Here is a 15,238-nt window from a genome sequence, read left to right as displayed (position 1 = left end):
GCTTTAAAATACCTGGTTGACCATTTGTTTGTTAGTATTGCTAAAACTTGGTTCCTTGATGAAAAGATTGATGGGACTTCAAGCTATGGAGTTGAAGAGTGTCTTCGATGTTGAAGCTTAAGTGAAGCTCAAGCTATCTAAAGGTGTCTTGGATTCAAGCAAACTGTGACAACACGTGGATCATCCAAAGGGTGGAGTTAAGAGTATTGTGAAAACAGAGAGTGTTTTATATCATTTATACTTAACTTCAACTTTGTAAATAAACATTAAATGTTTGTTTAATGGATTTGTTTTTTCTAGATTTGGTCCTTAAATATAGGCAGTTGGTTGAACTATGTAAAATTATTGTGTACTTATGTCATGAATGTTTAGATTATGTTGATGTGATATGAAAAAAAACCCATGAGCACAATAAACATGTTTAACCCATTTCGTATAAAGTTAAAAAACTTCAGGTTTTTTTGTCTGCGCCCTGGCCTGTCCAAGGCGTCCAGCCCCGAGGGGCTTCCCTCCTGTAATTCTTTTCTTCTTTCAAACCTTCGACGGTTTACCCAAAAAAAAAAAAAAAAAAAAAAAAAAAAATCGATTTAAGCCGAAACTCCAACTAAGATAGTTAAATAATAGTTTGACTTTCTTGAAACCGTCAATGGCAGGAAATGCTTAAAATACGTAGACGGTCAGACGCAAGGTGTGTGCGACCATTTGAATGGAAAATAAAAGATAAAAAAAACAAACAGATAATCAAATTCATGCTTATGTCAATACTTATTTAAAAACTGATTGTTTATATAATTGACTCATAAGTGATCAATGGAGAACCTACAACAACCTCAAATGAAAGGGTGTTTATTTTTTCACCACTTTATCTACTCTACATTAAATAATACTTTTAATTCCAAACATTATATTAATTAACGCAATCTTATTAACAATTAATTTTAGCCAAGATTGGAGGTGTTATACAAAATTAACCAACTTTCCCCACTTTATACCTTTAATTTTATAACCAACTTATTCATTTTAATACCAAACTACCCTTACCACTTGCCTCTCAACACTTTAGAAAAAACAAAAAAACCACATTTCCACCTAGCGTAATTTTTCCTTGGGTTAGGATCAGCGTGATTTTTCCCTGGATTAACACAATTTTTCCCTCAATTAGCACGAATTTTCCCTCCGTTAACGTGAATTTTCCAATTAGTGTGTTAGGGGTGTTTTGGGATACAAAAATAGTAAATAAAATACAACAAACTAATTAAATTACAAATGACTTGAATTTAAACAAAAATTTATCTTCCTGTCAGATTCATTGTTGGACGTGCTTGCTTCATGAATGACACATTCATTATTGTCTTCTCTATTGAATTCCCTACCACGGATTCTGATTAGTTTGGAGAGTCAGCCCACGATCTTCCTGCAGAGGTTGGCTCAAAAAAGAATCTCATCGTAGACTTGCATGGCTAATGTCAATTAAAGGAACCAAGGGTAAATTTGAAAAAGATTTTGATGTGGGAGCCGAGTCAATCCAATAAGTCACGAAAAGGTTTTTGAAAATATCGAATGCCTTCCTGGGGATGATCAGAATGCCTTCGTGTGGTACGACAACTGGCATCCCCAAGGTCCCTTGAACCTGATTGTCTTGAAGAATTTTTTATGACACCAGGTTGGGGTACAATGCTTGGCTTAGAGATGTTTTCGGAAACAATCAATGGATTTGGCTGAGCATTTTGAGTGAATCTTTTCCTTCCTTGACTGATTGCAATCTCCCGGTTCCCACAGCCGGAGTAAAGGACTTAGTTTTCTGGGAAAACAAGGAAAGTAAAAAGGTAAAGTTTTCCACCAAGCAAGTGTGGATTGATCTATCAGAATCTAATCCCCCCACTCTCTTAGAGTGAGCTTATTGGGAATAATTTCTGCATACCTCAACACTCTTTCATTACTTGGTTAGCGATCAAAAATAAATTGCTAACCCACGATAAAATGAGGAACTGGAGAAATCCTAGTGACCTCCTCTGTAAGTTGTGTAGTGGAGTTACGGACTCTCATGAACACCTATTTTTTGAGTGCTCCTATACCCAAAGAGAGTGGCATGCCATTCAGTCTAAAGGGCATTTCTGGCCCCCTTCCAACTGCTGGTCTGAAATTATAAGCTGGTGTGCTGTAAACTTAAAAAGGAATGAAAATTCATTCGGTGGTAAGTTGCTTCTTAGTGCAGCTGTCTACTTCATATGGCAAGAGAGGAACTTTCGGCTCTTAAAAAACAATCATAGAAGCAATGATAACTTGGTAATCATTATTGTTGGCGACTCCACACCCTTAGCTTCAAGGATACTTTCGAGAGTCCGTAGTGCTGTTTGTGATTGGCATCTCCCTATGGAATGAATTAATTAAGGGTGACAGGCATAACAACAGGTGATTCTTTTCTCATGGTTGTTAGGACCTATATCTTGGAGAAGGGCTTTTTGTGCAGTCTGTGTATAGTTGTGGTTGCTTTGGCTTTGATGCGTTGGGCTGGGAGTAACCTGATGTCCTTTCAAAGAAATCGCCTTACGAATTAGTCTTTTATGAGGAGTAATCATTTCATTACCTACTGCCATCAATTAATTTAAGTGATTGCTTATGCTTTATGATTGATGTCATTGAGGTTGAAGGGAGCATTTGGGTTGATTTTGTGGATGTTGTTAATTAGGTCAGTGGCCTCACCGCTTCTCCTTTTGTGCTGGCTGCTAAGTCTACTGGACAGTGGAGTAGCGTGGGATGTAGGATGCTGTTATACTTTTATCTGATATAGGCGAGCTGCTCCTTTTTTTATTTTTTTTATTTTTTTTATTTTTTTATGTGTGTGTGTGTGTGTTCACAATCCCCTTTTGTGTATAGTTTGCTTGCTGGGCCCTCTTTTTGTTTAGGCCCTCATTTGATTGTAGAGATTTTTGTGTAGGTTTTGCAAGTATTTGTTTCATCTTATGAATTTTTGTCCGAGCACACTCTATTCTGATGTCAGCACATCACCTAGTTTAAGCACAATCGATTTTGTAGCTTTCTATTGTCATGACACTCTGTGCTGATGTGCACACTCTCAATTAGTCTGTTTTTATTGTAAATCATATAGGCACATAAGAGTCTAGTCTGCAGATAATCATCCAGTCAGACTTTCAATACAAATGTCATATTTTCATTTGTAGCTTTGATATTTTTTCAAACCTAAGATATGTATAAGTGGTCTATGTACAAATGTCAATTACTCAGAATGCGTACTTGAAAATCGTTTTATCTTTTCAAAAGTAATCCAAAGAAAGTAGGTGAAAACTTTTCCAAAATAGCTAAACATGTAAGAAGTTATTGGCTGATTGTCTAGTGCATTGTTGAGCAAGTTTTTTTTTTTATATTCTTCATTAACCTTTCATTACGTTTTGGGCCTGAATATACTTTTGATTGTTCTCTAAAAATCCTTTGAAGTTTATTTCATATTTGGTCAGGTTCCCTTATGCGTTGGTAAGCTTTAAAATACCTGGTTGACCATTTTGTTGTTAAGTATTGCTAAAACTTGGTTCCTTTGATGAAAAGATTGATGGGACTTCAAGCTATGGAGTTGAAGAGTGTCTTCGATGTTGAAGCTTAAGTGGAGCTCAAGTTATCATGAACAAAATGAATCACAAGTAAAGATTTCTGGTTGCATCTATATGATTATTCAATTAATTTCATCTCATCTTAAGTAGTTGAGAAATAGTTGAAGTTGTTGGCATTCGTTGTAAAAATATTTCTTGTAATTTTTAAAGACTGATAAATAATTAAATACTAGAATGACCCTTCTGCACACCATAAGCTTCTTTTTTTTTCTTTTTTTTTCTCAATTATTCCAAACTTATTTTAATTAAAATATTGTAAAAATTAAAAAAAATTAATACAGTTATAATGAGATGTTTAATGTTTAATTTAGTCTTTCTATGTATTCATGAGATTAAGGAGAGATAATTAAAGATGGAGAATGGTAATTCGATAACTTGTGTTAAATTTTTCTTTCACTTAAAGCATATCAAATTATGCTCTTTATTTTAAAGAGTATCTTTCATATAAATAAAAAGTATTTTCATTAATTTCTAAATATAAAGAATAAATTTTTTATTCAAATCTAATAAACTCTTTAAATTTAAAGAAGATGCTCTTTATTTTCAAGAAAGAGACTTAATGGGAGAGAGAATTTATAAATAAAATACATAAAAATTTATAATTTATTAATTAAAATTAGAATATAAGTGAAATTTGACTCTCTAGATGTGAAGAGTCAAACTCACTCTTTAATTTATATTTAAAAGATAAAGAATATGTTGGACTCTTGTTTTTATTGATAAACTCTTTATAATAAAGAGTTTAGATCATATAAAGACTCTTTTGAAGATGTTTTTACGCCTTTATATTTCAAATATTGGAAAAAATGAACAACTGTCGGCTGAATTCCCCGATACCATCGTTTTTAACATTTTTTTTCATTTATTTTTAACGTGAGCAACTTACGACTTTTTCCTTCAAGAAACGTTAACGCAACAGTAACGACGCTAATTGCCAATATTATATATATATATATATATATGAAACTAGAAGAGCAACAATCATAGACCAACAATTTATGGGGCCCAAAGTATTATGAGTTTTCTAGATGGGGAAGATCATCGATCCGTGAACAAAATGAATCACAAGTAAAGATTTATAATTGCATCTATATGATTATTCAATTAATTTCATCCCATCTAGAAAACTCATAATACTTTGGGCCCCAATAAATTATTGGTCTATGATTGTCGTTGGGCCCCGATAAATTGTTGGTCTATGATTGTCGTGACGACAATCATAGACCAACAATTTATCGGGGCCCAAAGTATTATGAGTTTTCTAGATGGGAAAGATCATCTATCCGTGAACAAAATAAATCATAAGTAAAGATTTTTAGTTGCATCTATATGATTATTCAATTAATTTCATCTCATCTTAATCAGTTGAGAAATAGTTGAACTTGTTGGCATTCGTTGTAAAAATACTTCTTGTAATTTTTAAAGACTTTGATAAATAATTAAATACTAGAATGACCCTTCTGCTCACCATTAGCTTCTTTTTTTTTTTTTTTTTCCTTCAATTATTCCAAACTTATTTTAATTAAAACATTAAGTGATTAAAATATTGTAAAAAAAAAAAAATTAATACGTTATAATGACATGTTTAATGTTTAATTTAGTCTTTCTATGTATTAATGAGATTACACCTTTATGTTTCAAATATTGGACAAAATGAACAACTGTCGGCTGAATTTCCGATACCATCGCTTTTTACATTTTATTTTAATTTATTTTTAACGTGAGCAACTTACAGTTTCTTACTTCGAGAAACGTTAACGCAATAGTAATGACCCTTTAAATGACCCAAACTTTTTTATTATAAAGAGTTTATTCATAAAAACAAGAGTTCAATAGACTCTTTATTCTTTAATAATAAATTAAAAAGTGAATTTGACTTTCCATATTTAGAAAGTCAAATTTCACTTTCTATCCTAATTTTAAATAATAAATGGCAAGTTTCTATGCATTTTATTTAGGATTTATCTTTCTTATTAAGTTTTTTTCTTGAAAAAACATATTATCTCTCTTAAAATTTCAAAAGTCTATTGGATTTGAATAAAAATTTTGTTCATTATATTTAAAAATCAATGAAGATGCTCTTTATTTATATGAAAAATATTCTCTAAAATAAATAGCACAATTGGAGATGCTCTAAGTAGGTGCATGATTGTGTAGTTTTATATGACATAATTATTAAAGCTCTTCCAATCATTAAATTAGCAGTAAATAAACGTTGCTGCAAAACGCATCAAGAATTGTTGTAAAAGAACACAATGTAATTGACATATTTCAGAGATGTGTACAGTCGGCTAGAAAATCTGTTGTGATCACTGGCATTGTCTGTTTGATTTATAATTTGATAGATTGATTTAATTAAGAATGCCGCTCATCTGCCTAATCTCTTTTGTACTAAATTCAATGAAAAGGCTTCTTCAAATTAAGAAAATAAATAGAAAAGAATAACTGTTTTAAAGATCTTTCTAGTGTGAAAGGGGGAGTCGTCTAAAAAATAGTCGATGCCTGTAAGAAGTAGTAGTTTTCCTAAACAAGAATATTTTCTTTTGTGTTTGTTTTTATTCGGCTGCCACAATAATGTTATTATGCAATGTGTTACAAGATGTTTCGATGGAAGGTTCATTAAAGATTGAATAATGGACTTTTATCTTCTTATAGAGTGATGATAAAAAATAGCTTATGAAAATGGAATTCCAATTGCATACTTCAATTTAATTCTAAATATATAATTGCATAAATTCAATTATACAAACCGGTAACTACGTAAATTTAATTTAAAAGAGACAGTACATTGACGTGTAAGCCAATTAAGCATGGTAATTTTTTGACTCGGTCTCTTAAATTCACAACACGCCTATGTAATGAAGGGATTTATTTCAGAAACAGATATAAATCGGAGTCACAGTCACAGGTGACGACATGGAATATTGGAGAGGATAAACGCTGAGGTTGGAAAAAGGAGAGAATGTGCATGTGATATTTGTTAAGTTAGGTCCGGCTGATGATCTACTCGTGTTCCCGCATGCATCAACCAATATCTTATATGATTCGCTACTTTTAGTAACCCATAAATTATCAAGTTAAAACACACTAATCAATTTATTATATTAGCTAGTCATATGAAATAAATATTGGCACCTCTATAGTGAAACGCAAGAAAGAAAGTCTATGACGCCGTGGACTATATCCTAATCTTAATTATCACAAATTAATACATATATGAGAGAGAAAATAAGTATGAAATGGCATAAATTCATTAGTTTGTGAATAAATTCCTACAAGAAACGTTAACGCAACAGTAAAGGAGCTAATTACCAATAAAAAATATATATATTTTGTCGAATAGGTAGATGCATGGTTGTGTAATTTTAAATTTATTTCTCAATAGTAAACTATTAAAAATATTTTAATTTTAAGAAAGGGTAAAGTAGTAGACTATCTAAAAATAATATGATAGTCTTTGATAATTTAGAATTTTCTTATTTAAAAATAAAATAAACACGAAAAAATCTTATGAATAGTTTATCATATAAGTTTAAGTTTTGAGTTTTTCTATATATAAGCTAAGTATATATAACAAATTTTCAGTCATTTATAAACAATCAAACGATATTAAAAGAAATTGAAAATATATCATTTATATGACATTATTATTAAAGCTCTTCCAATCATTAAATTAGCAGTAAAAAAATTATGAAGTGACATATAATCATTAGTTTGTGATATTTTATAATCTGTAATTTATGGTACTTAATAAATTAATAAAATAAGGTTTGCATTATTGCATATCCATACATATACTTTATCTCTTTAACCTATTTTGAAGGTTGGAAACAGTATAATTAATCATTATTGTAAATTAATGAACTTATAAGTTTTATTAATTTAATACAAGAATAATGTGGTACGACTTATTATACTCATAGTTCTAGTCATATTAGCAGAAATTGATAAATAATTAAATACTAGAATGACCCTTCTGCTCACCATTAGCTTCTTTTTTTTTTTTCCTCAATTATTCCAAACTTATTTTAATTAAAACATTAAGTGATTAAAATATTGTAAAAAAAAAATTAATACAGTTATAATGACATGTTTAATTTAGTCTTTCTATGTATTCATGAGATTAAGGAGAGATAATTAAAGATGGAGAATGGTAATTCAATAACTTGTATCGCATTTATCTTTCAAATATTGGACAAAATGAACAACTGTCGGCTGAATTCCCGACGCCATCGTTTTTAACTTTTTTTTTTAATTTATTTTTAACGTGAGTAACTTACGGCTTCTTCCTTCAAGAAACGTTAACGCAACAGTAATGGCGCTAATTTTATATTATTTTTATTTTATTATCGAATTTTTATATTTTAAGAAATTATAAATGATTATTGTTTCACAAAAAAATATGTCAAATATTAATTATAATAGAATATTTTGGCTCCGTTTGGTTCATTATTGGATAGTTTTTAGAATAATCTTTTGAAAAAAAGTTAAATTGGGTAGATATTACGATGTAGAATTTTAAAAATTAACATAAATACCCCCTATATTTATTTATTTACTAAACACCTCTATAATAAAATATTCAAAGTTAACAAAAACACCCCCAATTCACTCATAAATACGGACAGCTGACCATCATCGCTAGAGGGTGGACGGAGTTGGCATATCGACGTATGACCAGTTGGATCTTGTCTGTCGTAAGCCGATATAGCCTTTTCCGCCCAGATCCACCGTGGATCTGGCCATTAACGACCAGATCTGGTCGCATTTGGTTGTCAACGACGGCCAAAGATACGACCGTCGTTGACGACTGTCAACGGCCAATGATTTGGTTGTTGACAGCCAGATCTTTGGCCATGGATCTGGCCTTTAAAAGGCTAGATCGACACTATCAGCCAGATTCAGTCGGTAGTGCGCCATTACACCAGATTCCGGCTAGCTTCCTGTGGTGGTGGTCGAAATCTAGTAAATTTGGATTGCTGGGGTGTTTTTGTCAATTTTTAAAATTTCTTTTGGGGGTTGTTTAGTTAAATTAACAAACTTAGGGGGTTTAAAAGAAATTAAATAATTTAGAATTGTATTTTGAAAATAGGTAAACCAAACACCAATTTTGTGTTAACTTTATTGGGAAAATATGTGTACCAAATGGAGCCTTTGTTATTGTTCTTTTTTTTTTTTTAATCGGGTTTTTATGTTTAGAGATTGCTGAGAATCGTTATATGATTGTCATTTAGGATGTCGTTAATTGGTCCCCGTGTTTGCTGCTTATTGGTGTTGACAAAATAAGGATGATTCACATGCATTCAATGAATGTATGCAGTATAGATCTTTCACATTCCTCTTTTAATTTGATAAAATGCAAGTGATGGAAGATTAAAATGGTCAGTTTGTAATTCAGCAGGAATTGAATTAATTGAATTCAATACATAGAAGTTGAAAGTCCCGCAACTTATGAAAGTGGTTTTGACACAAATAAATCAATTAATTGAAGAACGAAATAATACTGGAACATTTTAGTGATAGGAATGTATTCCCTTTTCAAAGCAAAAGAAGAGTTGCAAAACTTTCTTACAACAATTTGGTACATAATAATATAATTGAAATGACAATTTTGCCCTTCTTAAAATTAGTAGCTCCTGCATGGAATATAACCATTGCTTTGAGGTCCAACAGTTAATCTTTCACTATTTTAAAAGGCTGCCCAATACCATGAAATGAGCAAAAATAAAATAAAATAAAACTTGTCATCCTTCATCATCCAACACAAACTCTATTCGCCACAAAACACCAACTATTACTAGCTACAGAGTCCATAACAAAAACATGTATAACCTATCTAAGAATGTAAGTTTGCAACTTTTTGATAATAAAATATGCTTCATTGATAAACACTTTGTAATATAACATTGTTTATAATACACAGAAAAAAAAAATAAATGGACAATATATATATATATTTTTTTAAATGGTTCATACTGTGTCTACGCCAAAAAAAAAGTGTTCATTAAATTATTCTGAATGTCACCCCCATCAATGCTCACTGTAACCATCACTGCCAAAGGTTGGCTTCATAATAAAGGAATCAAAACTGAATCAATTTATGTTCAGAAATAAATCAATAATAATATGAAATTTCATAAACAAACAATGGTTTAAATTAAGCACCTGTGAGTGGGGCAATGGCTGGCTACACTTGGAATGACCACTTCCGGTTGCTCAACAGGTGGTGTATAGGTTGTTGTTGTAGGTGGAACAACTCTTAGTCAAGCACAGAGAGAAAGATGGGAACTGTAGTTCCAAGCTCCATGAATATATCAAAAACTGATAATGAAACAGGCATCATTGATTCTTCAAAGAGCTTGATGTTGGAGCTTAGTTCGTCCTCAAGTCAAGAGGTTAGTCAAATTAGCCAATATGAATATGAATATCCAAGAATTTGTCAAACATCTGCATATGTTTTAATCCAAACTTAAGTTCTACGCAAAAGTTCACTAAAAACTTAAAAATTTATATTTGAAAAACTCTTTATGCAAGAAGTTTGAGTTTATACTCAAAGAAAATAATGGGTTACTAAATTTAGTCTAGTTGCATAAAAGCACCAAGAAAAAAAAAATTCAACTGCATTTAGACATTAAGAAAACTTAAAGAGTAAGTGCTTTTAAGATTACACTAAGTTGGCACATAAATCATCAAATTTTTACTCTATAAAAGAAAAAATTACCTTTCGAATATGGTCTCTGCTTTCCATCATGTTAGCTACTGGGTTTGAGAACTAATCAAGTTCATTTATGATAAAAAAAAAAAAAATTAAAAGGATGTTACTCATTTATCCCATCACACACACACACACACACACATGCACATGAACACACATAAACACATACTATATATGCATTAAATGTGACAAAATAAGAGAAAGTTGTGCAATTCTTGGAAGCTAATACATTGTGCAGTAGCTAAAACATATCATATCCAATTTGATGAAGATCTATGGATAAAACCATACCATTATGCTGTGTACCATAATCAATCTATAATTTCACATGGAAAATATATGTAATGTATGAAAGAAATAATACTAGACGTTGACGAACTTAGAATGCCACCACCAATAACCATGTTGGTTCCCAAAAGCACTACCAGTAGCAATAGAAGTTACTCACTCCTCAATTGATCTTACATTTCATCTAGTTTTCTAGCACAACTCTTGTGTTATACAAAGGGCTGCAATCTCACAATACAAACATCATAAGTTCACGCCTTAGTCTAACATATCATAAGAAAATAATGAGAAGGAAACAAAAAAGAAATGAAACCTGTTAGAATCATTCACAATGGCTTCAAAAACAACCTCATCAACCTACAAGAAATCCAAATTCAATTAAATCAAAAAAACAATCAAACACTGCCATCAAATTTCCAATAAACATTTGAATTATTCACACAAACATACCCGCCTAGCAAGGCCAAGGCTAACACGACCAAGAATCTTGAAATCAGACATCTGGAACCTCATAACATGCCCTGACTCTTCTTCCTCCACAGAAACAACCTCAGATTCAACTTGAGAAACAACTTTCCTCGAAGATGAACATTGAACTCCAAAACTTCTCCTCTGAAACATCACATATGACTTTGACTTCCCACAAATTGTCTACTAATCAGCCTTGTTGACAAATTCCCACTTAAACTCCATCTCTCAACACCTTCCAAACCTGGACTGGAACCAATCCCACATATCGCCATATAGCCAATATGCAAAAAGACAATTTTGGATCATTTTGAGAACAAAAACAACTGTAGACGTTTAGTTCTCATGTCATTTTAAGGAACATATAAAAAAAAATCAATATTTAAATCTAAGTCATTGAATTATACAAAGAAATGAATCATTCAACACATATAGAATAAGTTTAAGTTCAATTGTTGAGAAACTTATTCATTACTTAATTAAAAAACTTTTAAATTTTAATCCAACCCATTAAGTTATACAATGAAATGGAATCTTTAAGAAATGGATTAAAAGGTGTAAAATAGTAATGTAGAATTATGCGTTAACTGTAGAATAAACAGTATTTATATTAGCTTCTAGTATCATCATTCAGTGGGAACAATATACTATGAATCTTTTATCGATTTTATTGATACTAGAACTGTTTATATATATAGTTCTATTTTTTTCCTTGTAGAATACCAAGTTCCTTTTCTTTGGCAATAATCAAGGATTCACGTTTCCATAAATCGAATATTGCATGTATGGTTGAGCTTGTTATTTCTAACAAAGCATTCATTATATCTCTGTTCATCACTCTGGCAGTGTTGAGTTTGTCCAACGTGACTTTAAGGTTTTGTAGAATACCTTCCAGTTCAGGCGAACCATCTGACGTTGCTGCTTGACCTGCTAAAAATCAAAAAATGGACATGTAAAAGTAGATATGTAGAAGGAATATAAGAGTAATCAGTTGATGTTATTTACTGCACGCTTCTGTTTGCTTGGATTTTGGATTGACAATAGTTGGTCTTTTGTCTTCCATTTGTTAATGGTATCTGTGTGAAATGAAAGAAATATTTGAAGGTGTATGGATTGTTGAATTCTCTACTCTTATATAGCTTTAGATGTCATTAAGTAATATTATATGATAATTAATGATTACAACAACTGTTCGTATTATGTTCAATGTAATTAGATTATTGTTAATTAATATGACTTTTGATATTTTTTTTAGTAAGTGTTTGCATGTTGTTGGTTATGGTTATTTTGATTTAAATGTTTTATTGTTATTGAATGAGTTTAAAATTTTTAGATTTATATTAAATGTTAAATGATAATACGTTTTATAAAAAACATTTAATTGAATGTGAAGGGGTAAAGATATATTAATATTAATTAATAATAATAATTAATATGCATAAATGAACGTTGAATATTAGTGGATTAATAAAGTGTATTATTGAATTTCATGAATGTGAAAAGATATGTTGTATCTTTATCAAATTAAAAGAGGAATGTGAAAGATCTCAAATTAAAAGAGGAATGTGAAATATTTGTATTGAATATATTAATTGAATGCATGTGAATAATTTCTATTATAGCAATCTCTTAATATTCATGGAAATCAATAACACACAAGCGAATCATTAGTAATTTATCAAATTAAAAGAGGAATGTGAAAAATCTCAAATTAAAAGAGGAATGTGAAAGATCTCAAATTAAGAGAGGAATGTGAAAGATTTGTATTGAATACATTAATTGAATGTATGTGAATAATCCCTATTATAGCAAGTCCAATAAATAGCAAACACGTGGACCAATTAACAATATCCTACATGGCAATCATATATCAATCCTACGTGACGTCAGAAGAAGCAGTCTGCTTCAACATTATATAAATATATAGATATAGATTGTTGAGTAAGAGCATCTCCAAATGACTTTTTAAATGACTCAAATTCTTTATTATAAAGAGTTTATCCATAGAAACAAGAGTCCAACAGACTCTTTATTATTTAAATATAAATTAAAAAGTGAATTTGGCTCTCCATATTTAGAGAGTCAAATTTCACTTTCTATCCTAATTTTAAATAATAAATTGCAAGTTTCTATGCATTTTATTTATGATTTATCTCTCCTATTAAGTTTTTTTCTTTAAAAAACATATTATCTCTCCTAAAATTTAAAGAGTATTGGATTTGAATAAAAATTTTGTTCTTTATATTTAAAAATCAATGAAGATGCTCTTTATTTATATGAAAGATATTCTTTAAAATAAAGAGGACCATTGGAGATGCTCTAAGTAGGTGCATGGTTGTATAGTTTTATATGACATAATTATTAAAGCTCTTCCAATCATTAAATTAGCAGTAAATAAACGTTGCTGCAGAACGCATCAAGAATTGTTGTAAATGAACACAATGTAATTGACATATTTCAGAGATGTGTACAGTCGGCTAGAAAATCTGTTGTGATCACTGGCATTGTCCGTTTGATTTATAATTTGATAGATTGATTTGATTAAGAATGTCGCTCATCTGCCTAATCTCTTTTGTACTAAATTCAATGAAAATGCTTCTTCAAATTAAGAAAATAAATAGAAAAGATTAACTGTTTTAAAGATCTTTCTAGTATGAAAGGGTGAGTCGTCTAAAAAATAGTCGATGCCTGTGAGTAGTAGTTTTCCTAAACAAGAATCTTTTCTTTTTTGTTTGTTTTTATTAGGCTACCCACAATAATGTTATTATGCAATGTGTTGCAAGATGTTTCAATGGAAGGTTCATTAAAGATTGAATAATGGACTTTTATCTTCTTATAGAGTGATGATATTGGTGTAGATGCAAAAATCTACCTTTACGAAAATAGAGATTGATCCCGTGAGGTTGAGGCCACTAGTAATCTGCTGTACCTACACATGTAAGAAAACAAGCGTGAAGCAGACAGAAAACACCTGGGTGGTGTTTGCCATATGCACTTCAATGCTTAAGTTAGCAAGGCTAAGTGAGGCTAATTTAGTGAGGGTTAGGAAGAGAAAGGTTACCAGAAGTCTAGTCGAAGACTATAACTATGGCTATAATGCAAAGTTCTTAAGAGTGAGAACTACGAGGTCTAAAGATGTAATATATGTCCCCTTGTGAGAGGGTTGACCTCTGTTTAAATAGTGATTGTAGGATCTTCAAATCCTAGTGGGACTGAAAGTCCTTAAGAGTTGAGGTTTTGTGAAAAATGAGAGTCTTTGGCTCCCTTACCTCAGTAGGAAAGGGAGTCCCAATGGGTCTGTGACACAGATCTTTAACGAATTAAGGTAGTGATGGACCTCTTCGATAGAGTTCGGATAGTATCGGGATAAGTAGGCGATCCTGAGCTCCAAGTAGATCCTAAGTCCAGAAGGTGGTCTAAGATCTAAGGGCTTGGGCCTAGATAAATTGGCGGTAAGGCCTAAACGAATTGGGCCTCTGCTGATTGGGTCCAGATAGTAAGTAGTTAGGAAAGTGACTCGAATGGATCTGATATGTAAACTTTGTTGCGGGCCCAATCGGAATTGGGCCTTGGCTTCCAGCTTTGTTGAATGTGTATTCGTCTTTGGGTTTATTTGGACCGAGGACATTTTTTGACCCTAACAGTTTGTCCCCCACTCTCTAAGTTAAGGAGTGCTTGCTTAGAGAGTAGACATTGTGTAGAGGTGTACCTAGTCGACTTTCGTGACCAACCGATTGAGCATATGATAATGCTGCTTTTCTGTTCACAGGAACGAATAGTATAAATCTCATTGAGGTGATACACTCGGTACATCGGGCTGAGCGCGTGGAGGTGAAACACCACCATGCTTTCACTCGACGTGTCTAAACGTATGAAAGTGAAGACGACCATGAAGAACTCGTCCGATGCGTAGGAGCGAGTGAGGGATGTGAGGCACATCCTGTGAAATTGTTTTATTCGGTGCATCGCACTGAGTGAGAGGATGTGAAGTACCGTTTAAAGGTGCCCGAACTTGGTGCGTTGAACCGAGCGAGACAAGTCATGAGAGCTTGTATCACTAGGCGCGTCACACCAATTAATGTGTTGCGAACTAGTTGTTTGGGGCTTCCCATTCGGCCGAGTAGGCTAGGCGAATGGACAC

General features: G+C 31.8%; 1 pseudogene; it reads right to left on the bottom strand.

The window, feature by feature from the left end:
* The window catches only part of LOC116138681, a 38,623-nt pseudogene extending 27,373 nt beyond the window's left edge, over positions 1-11,250 (bottom strand).
* Between the last annotated feature and the right edge of the window lie 3,988 nt (positions 11,251-15,238).

Source organism: Pistacia vera, unplaced genomic scaffold, assembly GCF_008641045.1.
Source record: "Pistacia vera cultivar Batoury unplaced genomic scaffold, PisVer_v2 Contig343, whole genome shotgun sequence".
Taxonomy (NCBI): Eukaryota; Viridiplantae; Streptophyta; class Magnoliopsida; order Sapindales; family Anacardiaceae; genus Pistacia; species Pistacia vera.
The sequence above is the reverse complement of the archived record's forward strand: the minus strand, read 5'-3'. Positions and strand labels throughout refer to the sequence as shown.